The sequence below is a fragment of the Gymnodraco acuticeps genome, unplaced genomic scaffold (genome assembly GCF_902827175.1).
Source record: "Gymnodraco acuticeps unplaced genomic scaffold, fGymAcu1.1, whole genome shotgun sequence".
Taxonomy (NCBI): domain Eukaryota; kingdom Metazoa; phylum Chordata; class Actinopteri; order Perciformes; family Bathydraconidae; genus Gymnodraco; species Gymnodraco acuticeps.
Genome location: NW_022992324.1, coordinates 162,189 through 179,527, shown reverse-complemented (window position 1 = coordinate 179,527; position 17,339 = coordinate 162,189). Strand labels below are relative to the sequence as shown.

The 17,339-nt window shown below is 39.8% G+C and overlaps 12 non-coding genes across 12 annotated transcripts; all 12 read left to right on the top strand.

Annotated features, from left to right (window-relative positions):
- The first annotated feature begins 9,226 nt into the window (after positions 1–9,226).
- On the top strand, positions 9,227–9,314 carry trnay-gua. The gene is given in 2 exon segments: positions 9,227–9,263; positions 9,279–9,314. It is a non-coding gene; the product is annotated as a tRNA-Tyr (tRNA).
- Positions 9,315–9,693: 379 nt separating this feature from the next.
- On the top strand, positions 9,694–9,781 carry trnay-gua. Its single transcript is given in 2 exon segments — positions 9,694–9,730; positions 9,746–9,781. It is a non-coding gene; the product is annotated as a tRNA-Tyr (tRNA).
- A 484-nt stretch (positions 9,782–10,265) lies between these two features.
- trnay-gua lies at positions 10,266–10,353 on the top strand. The gene is given in 2 exon segments: positions 10,266–10,302; positions 10,318–10,353. It is a non-coding gene; the product is annotated as a tRNA-Tyr (tRNA).
- Positions 10,354–10,728: 375 nt separating this feature from the next.
- Positions 10,729–10,816, top strand: trnay-gua. The gene is given in 2 exon segments: positions 10,729–10,765; positions 10,781–10,816. It is a non-coding gene; the product is annotated as a tRNA-Tyr (tRNA).
- Positions 10,817–11,242: 426 nt separating this feature from the next.
- trnay-gua lies at positions 11,243–11,330 on the top strand. Its single transcript is given in 2 exon segments — positions 11,243–11,279; positions 11,295–11,330. It is a non-coding gene; the product is annotated as a tRNA-Tyr (tRNA).
- A 797-nt stretch (positions 11,331–12,127) lies between these two features.
- On the top strand, positions 12,128–12,215 carry trnay-gua. The gene is given in 2 exon segments: positions 12,128–12,164; positions 12,180–12,215. It is a non-coding gene; the product is annotated as a tRNA-Tyr (tRNA).
- Positions 12,216–12,808: 593 nt separating this feature from the next.
- Positions 12,809–12,896, top strand: trnay-gua. The gene is given in 2 exon segments: positions 12,809–12,845; positions 12,861–12,896. It is a non-coding gene; the product is annotated as a tRNA-Tyr (tRNA).
- Positions 12,897–13,271: 375 nt separating this feature from the next.
- On the top strand, positions 13,272–13,359 carry trnay-gua. The gene is given in 2 exon segments: positions 13,272–13,308; positions 13,324–13,359. It is a non-coding gene; the product is annotated as a tRNA-Tyr (tRNA).
- A 1,515-nt stretch (positions 13,360–14,874) lies between these two features.
- Positions 14,875–14,962, top strand: trnay-gua. Its single transcript is given in 2 exon segments — positions 14,875–14,911; positions 14,927–14,962. It is a non-coding gene; the product is annotated as a tRNA-Tyr (tRNA).
- A 379-nt stretch (positions 14,963–15,341) lies between these two features.
- trnay-gua lies at positions 15,342–15,429 on the top strand. The gene is given in 2 exon segments: positions 15,342–15,378; positions 15,394–15,429. It is a non-coding gene; the product is annotated as a tRNA-Tyr (tRNA).
- Positions 15,430–15,843: 414 nt separating this feature from the next.
- On the top strand, positions 15,844–15,931 carry trnay-gua. Its single transcript is given in 2 exon segments — positions 15,844–15,880; positions 15,896–15,931. It is a non-coding gene; the product is annotated as a tRNA-Tyr (tRNA).
- A 1,258-nt stretch (positions 15,932–17,189) lies between these two features.
- On the top strand, positions 17,190–17,277 carry trnay-gua. The gene is given in 2 exon segments: positions 17,190–17,226; positions 17,242–17,277. It is a non-coding gene; the product is annotated as a tRNA-Tyr (tRNA).
- Positions 17,278–17,339: the final 62 nt, after the last annotated feature.

Here is a 17,339-nt window from a genome sequence, read left to right as displayed (position 1 = left end):
CAGCCATAAAGAGAGAGAGGTTACAGGTTAAAGTTGCGAGTTCGAACGTGCAGAAAGAAGCTGGGTGTGGAGCGTCAGCAGGAAACAGTTCCTCTGCTGTGTCCTTCAGCACGGTACTCCACTGTCAGCCGAGCAAAGGAAAGAACGATGAAGATGAACATGAAGGAGCTCGAGTTATCAATATATTTGTAATGACTACACTAAAAAAACTCGAAATCTTGCCGAGTATATTTGTCTAATATCTAGTCAGAATATGTCTTGACACTTGCTACGACATAATAACTTCAGAAGTAACACTGCAGTGAGATATAGGGTCTTGGTTTTACATAATAGGCGCTTTCACACCGGAGTACTTTTCCTTTTTAGTTCCGATAGTTCCTGGGATTTTGCTTTCACACCAAAAAGAGAACTTAGTTCATCAGAAGCAGGTACTTTCCTGCGGAGAAAAAAGTTCACATTTGTGATTGGCTGGGCGAATTGCAAACCACGGCCCGTAAAACTCTGAAAAGTTTTGTGAAGCCGCCATTGTATTTGCTGGCATTAGCATTATTAGCATTAGCATTAGCCCAGCGCAACAACGCAGAGAGACTACCTTATGGCAACACACAAGAAAACATGGGAGCGGTGGAGATGAGGAGGTGTCGGCGTTCTGGCGATTTACTCGGAAGGCTTCAGTAGAAGCTGCTGGGAGTCCCAGCAGCTTCTACTGAAGCCAGTCCCCAACTCCGGGGACTTCCGGCCGGGGACTTTGGGCGGCAGTATACGCCATGAAGTTGTTTGAGGCCTGCCAGTAAACCCAAAGCAGAAGAAGAAGAAGTGACGTCAGCGGCTTCATTTGCGTAATCTTCCTTTAGGGATTTATTCCGGTGTGAATGCGATTGGCTCTTTAGGTCCATGGGGGAACTAAGTGCTGGGAACTAAGTGCAGCAAGTACTTGGTGTGAAAGCGGCTAATGCATCATCTTGTTGAGTCAAAAAAATAAAATGTTGAGTTGTATCTCAGATGAAACATATATTGTTTACATATACATTAGAAAATCACCAACTAGCATCAGAAAACAGAACACTTTTGAGCTTTTGCGGCTTATATTGTAACAGCATTTCCTGATTCTGGTCAAATATAGTTCAAAATGAGTTCCCCCAGCTGATTCCAAGATCTGATTCATCTTAATATCTCGTCTTATTTCAAGGAATCTTACCAAGCAAATGTTCACTTGTTCTATTGGCAGATTTTTGTACTTATTTCAAGTGAAAACACGTTGTCTTCATTATTGTTGCACTTGTTTTTGGAGCTGCATTTTTTCCAGTGTATGTGTGATATGAAAAGATAGTGGTGACTAACTCATACAGCGCTTTTCGAGGGCTAGTTTGTTGCAGACCATCTCTAAACTGTCATAAATAAATATCAAAAAAAGTTTGCTAACAGAGAAGTGGTTGAATTTGACTGCCTATGGATTTATCTTTCACAACTTTCATGGTGTCATTGATTCTTCCAAAGGTTATTGGGTCTCACTCTAAAGGCACGTGGGCTGAAATCTCTTGAGCTCAGCTTGTTTTACATTCTGCTACAATGTGAGCCTTTCACTGACACTCCCATTCAGAGCATGACGAATCAGGGCCACACACTTATCTGCTGCCATGGTGTGAACGTTACTGAAAGCCTTGTCTCTTAAAAATGATGTTAACCCAACAACAACATTTAAAAATGTATTGCGTTTCTTAAGAACATTTTGTGCAAATATCGCAAATATGGTACACTTTTCATTTCATTTTCATTTCATTTTCATTTCATTTTCATTTCATTTTCATTTCATTTTCATTTCATTTCATTTCATATTTATTTGTCCCGCTCATGGTACGCAAAACCAAATGTACAATAATTGCCACAAAACATGACTCTACCATTGAGCGAAAAGGAGCAGGGAGAAGAATACAATCTTATGTGACCTGCCCCTTTCTAAAAAAAACAAATAAATACAAATAGATGGTCTGCCCTTCATAATAATAATAATTTTTTTTTTTTTCACAGCGAAACATAACAGTATCTTAGGATACTAAGAGTAACACACAAAAAAAATACTTATTTTCCACTTGACGGTTAACGGAAAGAAACAAAAACAACACATGTTTAAGGAAAATAAATGACTTTAAAACTTTAAAGTCCACATATAGAGGTGGTGACTAGGCTTAGTTCAAGTCTCACTCTGTTCAGGTACAGAGTATGGACAAATAGCTGGAGGGTAACAATTCATGCCTTAATACAAGACTTTAACCCTCCTGTTGTCTTCGGGTCAAATCTGACCGATTTACTAATTTCATCAATCATAACTTTTTTGTTTTACGTTCGATTGCATTAAGGCTTCATGATATCCTTCACAGCAGACATTTGAACATATACAATGGCTGATCACCACTTTCATTGCATTTTGGATGATTTAGTCAACTTTGTAACACCCATGGTGTTCCCGGTCAAACATGACCGCCATAAAGAAAAGGAATTAGTAACCATCCGGATCAGACAAAACACACACAACACACACACCACACACACACACACAACACACACACACACACACACACACCACACACACACACACACACACACACACACACACACACACACACACACACACACACACACACACACACACACACACACACACACACACAGAACAATGTGACACATTTCCCGCTCTTATGTGCCCCTCCCCCCACATGGATCACACCTGGCACACCAATACATGTTCAGTGTCTGTTCTTTGTATATTTACTGCAGTTTTCATGTATACCAGTATCTGATACAATACGTACAGTTTGAAAGGGTGTGAAATGAAATGTGGTGATGATTAAAGGTTTTTGTGTTAATGTAATAGCAGTTAAAACAGGACCGGTCAAATTTGACCGCGAACACCCAAGTAAGGGGGAAACGAAGACAATAGGAGGGTTTAACCAAGGAGACTCACGCTCAGTGGACATTGACTTGTTTGATGATACATACGTCACATCAACTGCATAACAAACATACTTTATACAGACCTAACTATGATCTTTTACTAAACGTCACCAGTAAAGGTTTTGTTGCATATTTGTTTTGTTTAAATTCACAATATGAACCAGGCATTTTGAACGAGGACCACAGTCTTGGTGAAAGTAGTTTCCCTCAAAATGTAATTGAATGCAATGTTTTTGTCCATTGCATCTGAACAAACGGGAGGTTTTGAGTCGACTGCTCTTCATTTGTTGCCGTTGTATTTTAATCTGAACTTGTTGCAATCTAAATATGTGTGTTTTTCTTCTTACTTTTCTATCTGAGGACATTGACTGACTAAGCGGCTAAAAGTTCACTATCAAGGACACTTCATCAAGACATTTAGCTACTTAAAAAAACACGCACTGACCTTCCAAATGCTACTTCATGTGCACCGTCATGTCTTTATTCAGTTTTCTCACAGGCTCGCTATCAGTGCCATTACCTCCGTATCATTTTCCACGCTGAGAACGATTTGCCCACACATTTCATGACCTCATGCCAGATTACATTACAGCTCTGTATGTTTCTGTGTGCTGGAGCTGAATGGCTAACTAGCTGAACCAGTATGACTGGGCGCTCTGTGTATTGGGTTAGGTGGGAGGGGGGGTGAGTTTCATCCCCAAACAGGGGGAGCAGTCTTTGGGTGGCAGCGGGGACGAATCGCGCGGCTAATTGGTGTTGTCAGTATTTTAAACACAATTAATGACAGTTCCTTCTCCCCCTCTCCCCCTGACCTAATTGTAGGTGATAATTATTGTTTGGGACCTAATTTACACAAATAATTAACAGATGTATGCTGACAAATAGGCCGACTTGATTCTTTGCAAATCCCTGCGCCATTGTTTTGTTAATTGGGCTGAATGTAAGCAGATACTTTAACATGTTCCCCCCCTTTCCTCATTGAATACAATCCTAATCTTCTGAATAAACAGCCTCAATTTCAGGAGGTGTGTTCTTCCTAAAGCCCAGATTGAGTTTCACATTGTTAGTCTGGTTAGGTGGAGTAAACAAAGTAAAATAATAGATGAACATGTTGTTTATTGGAGCGAGATAACGACCCTAACACTGACCTCATTAACAGAAACAGATTCACAGGTCACAGGATGTTAAGTAAATGAGACTGAATGTATATCGTAAAAACATTAAACGATACCCAAAAGTTTTAATTTGTATGTTAACAGCACATTCCACTTTAATCTGTTTATCTGTCATTAACATATGCTTATCGTAGCTTGTACAATGCATCATTCATTATTATACAGAGTAATTGAATTGGATAAGTGGAATAGTACGAATTTGTTGGAAGGAAATGTTAATTTTTTATATTGTGAATACAATTTCATGAATTCACTCTGCTCTGATGTAAACATGTGACAAGTTGGCAGGTCATGCATTTAAATTGTATACACAAAGAAGCATATAAATCCCTCTTTTTCTATTTATGGAACGTGAAAAAACGGTATATTTACAATTACCATTAGTAGTTTGTGAAGCCAGTAAGCTAACAAAAAGAGAAGATTGCATTCATACAGATACATCATTTCCAACCAAAAGTGATAAAGAGGAAAGCCTTAAAAAGTAACTCAAATAATTAAGAACTGACAGAAATGTTTTTTTAGCACACTGTGATACAGCAGCCACCTATTTCTCCTTTTAAAAACAAATGAGTCAAACTACATTATATCCTTAACCCACTCCCACGCGGTGAAAAGTAAAAAATAAAACTCACAATGTCTTGTTTAAGGGAGACACAACTATATATTTGATCCATAATCAGAATCTGAAATCCTTTATTCGTCCCACAGTGTGTACATTCACCTGTGGCGCAGTGGATTAGAGCGTTGGTGGGGAGCACAGGTTCAAACCCCACTGCAGTCAGCATGTCGTTGTGTCCCTGAGACACTTCACCCCAAATTGCTCCTGTGGGGATTGCACACAGTATTGAGTATCTAAGTTGCGATAAAAGCGACTAACATGATGTAATGTAATGTAATAACAATGTGTACTGCAGATAAAGGCAAAAGCAAAAAGAGTAGACTAACATGATACAAAAGAGACACGATTATATAAATAAAAATCATACAAATACACAGCCATGGTAGAAGAAAGCAAGTGAACATATACAAGTATTAAAGGAGCCAGTAATAACAACAAGTAACAAATAAAGCATTTATTGCACAAAAGCAGTGGAATTTAATATTTAAATAATCAGCATGAATTTCTAAAGTTTCATTGTTTTTATCAAGTTAATTAACCCTCCTATTGTCTTCGTTTCCCCCCCCTACTTTGGTGTTCGCGGTCACATTTGACCGGTCCTGTTTAAACTGCTATTACATGAACACAAAAACCTTTAATCATCACCACATTTCATTTAACACCCTTTCAAACTGTACATATTGTATCAGACTACTGGTATACATGAACAACTGCAGTACATATACAAAGAATAGACACTGAACATGTATTGGTGTGCCAGGTGTGATCCATGTGGGGGGATGGGCACATAAGAGCGGGAAATGTGTCAAATTGTTCTGTGTGTGTGTGTGTGTGTGTGTGTGTGTTTGTTTGTTTGTGAGTGCCAGGTGTGATTCACATGGGGAGATTGGGCACATAAGGGGGGGGGACACATCTAGAGTATGTGTGTGTGTGTGTGTGTGTGTGTGTGTGTGTGTGTGTGTGTGTGTGTGTGTGTGTGTGTGTGTGTGTGTTTTATCTGATCCGGATGGTTACTAATTCCTTTTCTTTATGGCGGTCATTTTTGAGCGGGAACACCATGGTGTTACAAAGTTGACTAAATCATCCAAAATGCTATGAAAGCCGTGATCAGCCATTGTATATGTTCAAATGTCTACTGAGCAGGATATCGTAAAGCCTTAATGCAATCAAATGTAAAACAAAAAAGTTATGATTGATGAAAGTAGTAAACCGGTCAGATTTGACCCGAAGACAACAGGAGGGTTAAAAGTTTTTGCAGCAACCATTACTGACATTACTGACTCATTGTTGGCACTTTTCCTTGTTCAATACATGCACATTTCTGCAGATCACATGTGTGTTTTGGAGGAGGTTTGCAGCACAGTTTTCTCTTCAACATTCCTTGAAGCTGAATAAAACCACATACATCTCCCTGTTATCACTCCTGACGGTGCACAACATCTCAGACATGCATGTCTCCAGCCAGCAGATTCCCAAGTCATGATAGAGGCATGAATCATGCTGCTGACGGCTAATTGTAAGGGGTTTCCCACCCTGCCACACAAAGAGGGCTTAGCTGAGAGGCAGCGTGTTCTCAGGCATTGTTTTCGGGTCGGGACCACCCGTTCCCCCACTGTCACTCAAACAATACAATGCTACAACAACCTGCTCGACACCCCACCCCCACCCTATTGACTCAGACAGCCCATCCCTGCTCCCACCACCCACACTTTGGACACAGGGAGTGGTGACATGGTGTTTTTTTAGCGGTGAATGTGGACTATTAGTCAACAGCTGGGCCCGGATTTATTCAGAGGGGAAGTCAAGTCAAGACACGGTGGATTTGCAGGAACACGCTGCAACACACAGGGCGAAGGACATGAATACAGAACAACAGAGCGAGCTGTATCTCGGTTTTAGAAATGTCTGTATTTCAACGACACAGAAACCGTGATTATATGTGAAACCGGCTCTCTCTTTATCTGCCAATAAAGTTGTTCCATTTTCAGATTCAGTTCTTCCCTTATATATCCCTTAATTTATGTAGATATTGGATTAGATTAGACTAGATACACTTAATCGAGCCCGAAATGGGAAATTATTTTGTTTCTTTACATTGCACATTCAAATATAATATCATTTTAAAAAAATGGTTAAAAAACGTCCAAATGCAGTTCTTTCCTCACATTTCCTTTCTATTTATGTAATTTATTATATGATATGTATGAAGACATCTTGCACTATTTTTTAATTTAATTTAGTATTATCGTTTATGTTTTATACCAACCCAGTCTGACGGCATTTCGTGTTATAGTCACGAAATGTATTTAATCTATTGATTCGTGTTCACCAAGACGGTTTTCCCATTTTTTTCGTGTCACACAGAACGATTTTAAAAGCAATGTATTTCTATTGGTAGTATGTTTCGTGCCTGCACCACGTCTTTTTGTCCGGTCGGGTCTTGGAATACCGGAAGCTGTGTGGTTCATAAAAACATTTTCTGACTCTATCTAACGGCCCGTCCACACAGCGGCGTGCGTTGAAGCTTGCCGGCGGGCGTGTCTGAAACTCGACCAACAACCAATCACATGAATCTCCCGCCCCTGACACATAAGCAGCGGTTTGATTGGCTAGAGCTTGTACTGGCATATGATTCGATTGGCTGACGCTTCTGCCGAGGCTTCATAAGTTGAACATTGCTCAACTTTTGCAGCGAGCCACGCCAGCAAAGCTCCGCTTCCCACAATGCAGTTCGGCGAAAAGTGACGTCACCCCATTCAAAGTGAATGGTGAAGCTTTCAACGCACGCCGCTGTGTGGACGGGCCGTAAGCCTAACCCTATCCCTTTTATTTTAAATTGTATAATGTCCGACCTTTTTTTCCTTCGAATTTGTTATTATTTAGATTGCTTTTAAAATCGTTCTGTGTGACACGAAAAAAAGGGGAAAATCGTGTTGGTGAACACGAATTAATAGATTCATTTCGTGACTATAACACGAAATGCCGTGAGACTGTGTTGCCTATGTTGCATCATTGTAGGAGCTCGGGTTTTCATTGCCATTTCTACACTGTAGCTGATGTGCATATGACAATACATTCTTTGAATCTTGAATTGAATCTTGAATATAATATTATTAGATTGGATTAGAGATATACAATATTGACTATAATAATAAAAAAATAAAAAAAACAGTGAGTATATACATATCAACTGTAGAAATATGCAAATACATAGAATATCTGTAGAATACACAACATAAAATAAATACAACTTCCTCCTAAAACAATATAGATATATAGATAGGTCCAGAAGCGAGTTCAGACACTAAAATACAATACTTTAAAAAGTGGACAAGAGAATTAACAATTAGAAATAAAATGAAAAATATTATATAAAATATATACAATACAGACAAAACAATGTAAAATATGTTGGATAATTAAAATAAAAGGTCAAAAATACTACAGGACGGTATTCATATTATTCTAAATACAATATTGTATCCTATATTTAACCATAGGATACTATACACCTACATTAGAAACGTTTTTATTCAAGCTCTTGAATCTTATCTAAAAAGTCTGATATATTTCAATATGAAACTGTCCCAGGTCTACTGTCACAGCATTGCAACAGCTACCTGATTTAACCCAACACCGTCTCACTGGGTGATTATTAGTCACAGCCTGCATGGTGATGGCTTTTATGAGGGAAGATAAATCACGCTGATGCACTCAAATTGGCCAGCATCCACCTTACAGAGCACTTCCTGGGTGTCAGCGAAGCATTGCATCATTACTACTGTACAAGCAGGCATGTCAGTTTGTGGTGGAGAGAGGAATGTATTGTCTGTTAACACACAATGAAAACTAGACACAGCTACATTTAGGAATTTATCTACCTTGTTTACCGTTTCAATGTTGCTGTCATCTCATATTTACCCAGAGAAGGCAAAAGTACACACATCCTTGACCTTTACTCAAGGAGAAGTACAGATACTCACCAAACACACATTCAAACTAAAGGAACCAGCCTGTTTGGGAAATGTAAGAAGTAGAAAGTACAGGTATTTGTGTTCAACATGTAAGAAGTAGAAAGTACAGGTATTTGGGTTCTACATGTAAGAAGTAGAAAGTACAGGTATTTGTGTTCAACATGTGAGAAGTAGAAAGTACAGGTATTTGTGTTCAACATGTAAGAAGTAGAAAGTACAGGTATTTGTGTTCAAAATGTAAGAAGTAGAAAGTACAGGTATTTGTGTTAAAAATGTAAGAAGTCAAAGTAAAAAGTCGTCAGAAAAATAAGTAGTGGAGTAAAGTACTGATACCAGAAAAATGTACTTAAGGACAGTAACAAAGTATTTGTACTCCACTACTTCCCACCTCTGTATTTACCATCAATAACACCATCCAGACACCGGAGGAAAAGGCAATGACATTTTCTATCATTCTATATGTCATCTGATATATATCCTGTACTTTGATACCTGTTTGCTGTGCCCCTTCGATAGCTCAGTTGGTAGAGCGGAGGACTGTAGAAGAGCAGCGCTGACATCCTTAGGTCGCTGGTTCAACTCCGGCTCGAAGGAGGAGAGTTTTGAGGTTAAGGGGAAATCATGGTGACATTCAACCTACTCAACTTCTTCACAGTAGTGGATACATAGTGGTTATTGTTGAACTCAGATGTATAAATTATAAATAAAATGAAATAGAATATAGTAGAAATAGTGCAGTATAGTCTATATTCAAGTAATTGGAATATTGATAAGTTCCAAACAGATGAATGTTATTGATGTTCTTCCATAAGTTCAGATGTTCAACAGTCTTATGGCCTGTGGGATGAAACTGTCCCTGAGTCTGGTGGTTTTAGTCCACCAGGTTTTAGGGTTATTGAAAGAACAAGTGTGGCACTAAAGCGATCCCTGTGGGTCCCCGGGGGCCTCATTGCTTATTCTCTCAACCGCCGTCCCTTCGATAGCTCAGTTGGTAGAGCGGAGGACTGTAGAGGAGCAAAGCTGACATCCTTAGGTCGCTGGTTCAACTCCGGCTCGAAGGAGGACACTTTTGAGGTCATGGGGAATCATGCTTACTCAATCAAGTTAGTGAAAACAAAACATAACCATCATAATGTCATTCAGTATTTACAACATCAATATGATAGTGCATTTGAATCAAGTGGATCATTTATGGGGAAATAATGCTGAGATGCAAGACTTTCCACCAGTAGCAGTCAACCTACTCAACTTCTTCATAGTCGTATTCATTGGAAATGTAGTGGTGAATGTTGAACTGGGATGTAAAAGAGCTTAAAGTGTAAAAAAGACATTCATAAATCCAGACGATTTAACTTGTTTTATACCTAAATTAAACCAAACTGTTACAGTCATCAAGGGCTGCCGCTGTGGATTGAACAAATCAATATGAAATCAGTATTGAGAACCAGCAGCTGATAGGATTATTGAAATAACTATAGAGGTACTACAACATGGCCTTGTGGGTCCCCAGGGGCCTCATTGTTTTTTTCTCTCTACAATACCGTCCCTTCGATAGCTCAGTTGGTAGAGCGGAGGACTGTAGAGGAGCAAAGCTGACATCCTTAGGTCGCTGGTTCAACTCCGGCTCGAAGGAGGAGAGTTTTGAGGTTAAGGGGAAATCATGGTGACATTCAACCTACTCAACTTCTTCACAGTAGTGGAAAAATAGTGGTTATTGTTGAACTGAGATGTATAAATTATAAATAAAATGAAATAGAATATAGTAGAAATATTGCAGTATAGTCTACAAGTAATTGGAATATTGATAAGTTCCAAACAGATGCATGTTATTGATGTTCTTCCATAAGTTCAGATGTTTAACAGTCTTATGGCCTGTGGGATGAAACTGTCCCTGAGTCTGGTGATTTTAGTCCACCAGGTTTTAGGGTTATTGAAAGAACAAGTGTGGCACTAAAGCGATCCCTGTGGGTCCCTGGGGGCCTAATTGTTTATTCTCTCAACCACCGTCCCTTCGATAGCTCAGTTGGTAGAGCGGAGGACTGTAGAGGAGCAACGCTGACATCCTTAGGTCGCTGGTTCAACTCCGGCTCGAAGGAGGACACTTTTGAGGTTATTCGTCAAGTGGAGAAATCAAGGTCAGATACTCATGTTGGCAATAATCATCTTTCAAAGAATGTCCTAGTGTCAGTCAAGCGTAACACAATTATTGTCCTGTTTATAGATTTAGTCATTGTTTTGTGAATGTGCTCTAAGGAGGAGAGTTTTCAGGTCATGGGGACATCAGGCTTTCCATCACTTGTGTCAGTCAACCTACTCAACTTCTTCATAGTATTCATTGGAAATGTAATGGATAAATAGTGGTGAATGTTTAACTGGGATGTAAAAGAGTTTTAATAGACTTTGATAAACCCAGCCTAAATAAATAGTTTTCAACCAAACTGTTACAGTTATCCATTGAAAGAACTACAGAGATCCCTGTGAGTCCCGGGGGCCTCATTGTTTTTTCTCTCTAAGATACCCTCCCTTCGATAGCTCAGTTGGTAGAGCGGAGGACTGTAGAGGAGCAAAGCTGATATCCTTAGGTCGCTGGTTCAACTCCGGCTCGAAGGAGGACACTTTTGAGGTCATGGGGAAATCATGCTTACTCAATCATGTTAGTGAAAACAAAACATAACCATCATAATGTCATTCAGTCTTTACAACATCAATATGATAGTGCATTTGAATCAAGTGGATCATTTATGGGGAAATAATGCTGAGATGCAAGACTTTCCACCACTAGCAGTCAACCTACTCAACTTCTTCATAGTCGTATTCATTGGAAATGTAGTGGTGAATGTTGAACTGGGACGTAAAAGAGCTTAAAGTGTAAAAATGACATTCATAAATCCAGACGATTTAACTTGTTTTATACCTAAATTAAACCAAACTGTTACAGTCATCAAGGGTTGCCGCTGTGGATTGAACAAATCAATATGAAATCAGTATTGAGAACCAGCAGCTAATAGGATTATTGAAATAACTATAGTGGTACTACAACATGGCCTTGTGGGTCCCCAGGGGCCTCATTTTTTTTTTTCTCTGATCATTACGTCCCTTCGATAGCTCAGTTGGTAGAGCGGAGGACTGTAGAGGAGCAAAGCCGACATCTGGTTCAACTCCGGCTCGATGGAAGGTTTTTTGTGGTTGCATAGAAGTTATTCGTCAAGTGGGGAAATAGAGATAAGCATTTCCATCACTGGTCAAGCTTCACTACATTATAATAGTAGTCCAATTCAATGCAGGGGAGAAGTTACAGCACATTTGCGTTTGTTCCTGTTTTTCCATTTCAGTGATTTGTGTATAAAGGACACATAAAGACAGGGCAATGTCAATTTTGTATTCTTCTATACTCAAGACTTTCAACCCCTTCGATAGCTCAGTTGGTAGAGCGGAGGACTGTAGAGGAGCAAAGCTGATATCCTTAGGTCGCTGGTTCAACTCCGGCTCGAAGGAGGAGAGTTTTGAGGTTAAGGGGAAATCATGGTGACATTCAACCTACTCAACTTCTTCACAGTAGTGGATAAATAGTGGTTATTGTTGAACTCAGATGTATAAATTATAAATAAAATGAAATAGAATATAGTAGAAATAGTGCAGTATAGTCTATATACAAGTAATTGGAATATTGATAAGTTCCAAACAGATGAATGTTATTGATGTTCTTCCATAAGTTCAGATGTTCAACAGTCTTATGGCCTGTGGGATGAAACTGTCCCTGAGTCTGGTGGTTTTAGTCCACCAGGTTTTAGGGTTATTGAAAGAACAAGTGTGGCACTAAAGCGATCCCTGTGGGTCCCCGGGGTTCTCATTGCTTATTCTCTCAACCGCCGTCCCTTCGATAGCTCAGTTGGTAGAGCGGAGGACTGTAGAGGAGCAAGGCCAACATCCTTAGGTCGCTGGTTCAACTACAGCTCGAAGGAGGTTTGATAAACCCAGCCTAAATAAATAGTTTTCAACCAAACTGTTACAGTTATCCATTGAAAGAACTACAGCGATCCCTGTGGGTCCCCGGGGGCCTCATTGTTTTTTCTCTCTAAGATACCGTCCCTTCGATAGCTCAGTTGGTAGAGCGGAGGACTGTAGAAGAGCAAAGCTGACATCCTTAGGTCGCTGGTTCAACTCCGGCTCGAAGGAGGAGAGTTTTGAGGTTAAGGGGAAATCATGGTGACATTCAACCTACTCAACTTCTTCACAGTAGTGGAAAAATAGTGGTTATTGTTGAACTGAGATGTATAAATTGTAAATAAAATGAAATAGAATATAGTAGAAATAGTGCAGTATAGTCTACAAGTAATTGGAATATTGATAAGTTCCAAACAGATGCATGTTATTGATGTTCTTCCATAAGTTCAGATGTTTAACAGTCTTATGGCCTGTGGGATGAAACTGTCCCTGAGTCTGGTGATTTTAGTCCACCAGGTTTTAGGGTTATTGAAAGAACAAGTGTGGCACTAAAGCGATCCCTGTGGGTCCCCGGGGGCCTCATTGTTTATTCTCTCAACCACCGTCCCTTCGATAGCTCAGTTGGTAGAGCGGAGGACTGTAGAGGAGCAACGCTGACATCCTTAGGTCGCTGGTTCAACTCCGGCTCGAAGGAGGACACTTTTGAGGTTATTCGTCAAGTGGAGAAATCAAGGTCAGATACTCATGTTGGCAATAATCATCTTTCAAAGAATGTCCTAGTGTCAGTCAAGCGTAACACAATTATTGTCCTGTTTATAGATTTAGTCATTGTTTTGTGAATGTGCTCTAAGGAGGAGAGTTTTGAGGTCATGGGGACATCAGGCTTTCCATCACTTGTGTCAGTCAACCTACTCAACTTCTTCATAGTATTCATTGGAAATGTAATGGATAAATAGTGGTGAATGTTCAACTGGGATGTAAAAGAGTTTTAATAGACTTTGATAAACCCAGCCTAAATAAATAGTTTTCAACCAAACTGTTACAGTTATCCATTGAAAGAACTACAGCGATCCCTGTGGGTCCCCGGGGGCCTCATTGTTTTTTCTCTCTACGATACCGTCCCTTCGATAGCTCAGTTGGTAGAGCGGAGGACTGTAGAGGAGCAAAGCTGATATCCTTAGGTCGATGGTTCAACTCCGGCTCGAAGGAGGACACTTTTTAGGTCATGGGGAAATCATGCTTACTCAATCATGTTAGTGAAAACAAAACATAACCATCATAATGTCATTCAGTCTTTACAACATCAATATGATAGTGCATTTGAATCAAGTGGATCATTTATGGGGAAATAATGCTGAGATGCAAGACTTTCGACCACTAGCAGTCAACCTACTCAACTTCTTCATAGTCGTATTCATTGGAAATGTAGTGGTGAATGTTGAACTGGGATGTAAAAGAGCTTAAAGTGTAAAAATGACATTCATAAATCCAGACGATTTAACTTGTTTTATACCTAAATTAAACCAAACTGTTACAGTCATCAACGGCTGCCACTGTGGATTGAACAAATCAATATGAAATCAGTATTGAGAACCAGCAGCTGATAGTGTTATTGAAATAACTATAGAGGTACTACAACATGGCCTTGTGGGTCCCCAGGGGCCTCATTGTTTTTTTCTCTGATCAATACCGTCCCTTCGATTGCTCAGTTGGTAGAGCGGAGGACTGTAGAGGGGCAATGCTGATATCCTTAGGTCGCTGGTTCAACTCCGGCTCGAAGGAGGACACTTTTGAGGTTATTTGTCAAGTGGAGAAATCAAGGTCAGATACTCATGTTGGCAATAATCATCTTTCAAAGAATGTCCTAGTGTCAGTCAAGCGTAACACAATTATTGTCCTGTTTATAGATTTAGTCATTGTTTTGTGAATGTGCTCTAAGGAGGAGAGTTTTGAGGTCATGGGGACATCAGGCTTTCCATCACTTGTGTCAGTCAACCTACTCAACTTCTTCATAGTATTCATTGGAAATGTAATGGATAAATAGTGGTGAATGTTCAACTGGGATGTAAAAGAGTTTTAATAGACTTTGATAAATCCAGCCTAAATAAATAGTTTTCAACCAAACTGTTACAGTTATCCATTGAAAGAACTACAGCGATCCCTGTGGGTCCCCGGGGGCCTCATTGTTTTTTCTCTCTAAGATACCGTCCCTTCGATAGCTCAGTTGGTAGAGCGGAGGACTGTAGAGGAGCAAAGCTGATATCCTTAGGTCGCTGGTTCAACTCCGGCTCGAAGGAGGAGAGTTTTGAGGTTAAGGGGAAATCATGGTGACATTCAACCTACTCAACTTCTTCACAGTAGTGGATAAATAGTGGTTATTGTTGAACTCAGATGTATAAATTATAAATAAAATGAAATAGAATATAGTAGAAATAGTGCAGTATAGTCTATATACAAGTAATTGGAATATTGATAAGTTCCAAACAGATGAATGTTATTGATGTTCTTCCATAAATTCAGATGTTTAACAGTCTTATGGCCTGTGGGATGAAACTGTCCCTGAGTCTGGTGGTTTTAGTCCACCAGGTTTTAGGGTTATTGAAAGATCAAGTGTGGCACTAAAGCGATCCCTGTGGGACCCAGGGGGCCTCATTGTTTATTCTCTCAACCACCGTCCCTTCGATAGCTCAGTTGGTAGAGCGGAGGACTGTAGAGGAGCAAAGCTGACATCCTTAGGTCGCTGGTTCAACTCCGGCTCGAAGGAGGACACTTTTGAGGTTATTCGTCAAGTGGAGAAATCAAGGTCAGATACTCATGTTGGCAATAATCATCTTTCAAAGAATGTCCTAGTGTCAGTCAAGCGTAACACAATTATTGTCCTGTTTATAGATTTAGTCATTGTTTTGTGAATGTGCTCTAAGGAGGAGAGTTTTGAGGTCATGGGGACATCACTTGTGTCAGTCAACCTACTCAACTTCTTCATAGTATTCATTGGAAATGTAATGGATAAATAGTGGTGAATGTTCAACTGGGATGTAAAAGAGTTTTAATAGACTTTGATAAATCCAGCCTAAATAAATAGTTTTCAACCAAACTGTTACAGTTATCCATTGAAAGAACTACAGAGATCCCTGTGGGTCCCGGGGGCCTCATTGTTTTTTCTCTCTACGATACCGTCCCTTCGATAGCTCAGTTGGTAGAGCGGAGGACTGTAGAGGAGCAAAGCTGATATCCTTAGGTCGCTGGTTCAACTCCGGCTCGAAGGAGGACACTTTTGAGGTCATGGGGAAATCATGCTTACTCAATCATGTTTGTGAAAACAAAACATAACCATCATAATGTCATTCAGTCTTTACAACATCAATATGATAGTGCATTTGAATCAAGTGGATAATTTATGGGGAAATAATGCTGAGATGCAAGACTTTCCACCACTAGCAGTCAACCTACTCAACTTCTTCATAGTCGTATTAATTGGAAATGTAGTGGTGAATGTTGAACTGGGATGTAAAAGAGCTTAAAGTGTAAAAATGACATTCATAAATCCAGACGATTTAACTTGTTTTATACCTAAATTAAACCAAACTGTTACAGTCATCAAGGGCTGCCGCTGTGGATTGAACAAATCAATATGAAATCAGTATTGAGAACCAGCAGCTAATAGGATTATTGAAATAACTATAGTGGTACTACAACATGGCCTTGTGGGTCCCCAGGGGCCTCATTTTTTTTTTCTCTGATCATTACGTCCCTTCGATAGCTCAGTTGGTAGAGCGGAGGACTGTAGAGGAGCAAAGCCGACATCTGGTTCAACTCCGGCTCGATGGAAGGTTTTTTGTGGTTGCATAGACGTTATTCGTCAAGTGGGGAAATAGAGATAAGCATTTCCATCACTGGTCAAGCTTCACTACATTATAATAGTAGTCCAATTCAATGCAGGGGAGAAGTTACAGCACATTTGCGTTTGTTCCTGTTTTTCCATTTCAGTGATTTGTTTATTAAGGACACATAAAGACAGGGCAATGTCAATTTTGTATTCTTCTATACTCAAGACTTTCAACCCCTTCGATAGCTCAGTTGGTAGAGCGGAGGACTGTAGAAGAGCAGCGCTGACATCCTTAGGTAGCTGGTTCAACTCCGGCTCGAAGGAGGAGAGTTTTGAGGTTAAGGGAAATCATGGTGACATTCAACCTACTCAACTTCTTCACAGTAGTGGATAAATAGTGGTTATTGTTGAACTCAGATGTATAAATTATAAATAAAATGAAATAGAATATAGTAGAAATAGTGCAGTATAGTCTACAAGTAATTGGAATATTGATAAGTTCCAAACAGATGAATGTTATTGATGTTCTTCCATAAGTTCAGATGTTTAACAGTCTTATGGCCTGTGGGATGAAACTGTCCCTGAGTCTGGTGGTTTTAGTCCACCAGGTTTTAGGGTTATTGAAAGATCAAGTGTGGCACTAAAGCGATCGCTGTAGGTCCCCGGGGGCCTCATTGTTTATTCTCTCAACCACCGTCCCTTCGATAGCTCAGTTGGTAGAGCGGAGGACTGTAGAGGAGCAAGGCTGACATCCTTAGGTCGCTGGTTCAACTCCGGCTCGAAGGAGGACACTTTTGAGGTTCTTCGTCAAGTGGGGAAATAGTTTTCAACCAAACTGTTACATTTAT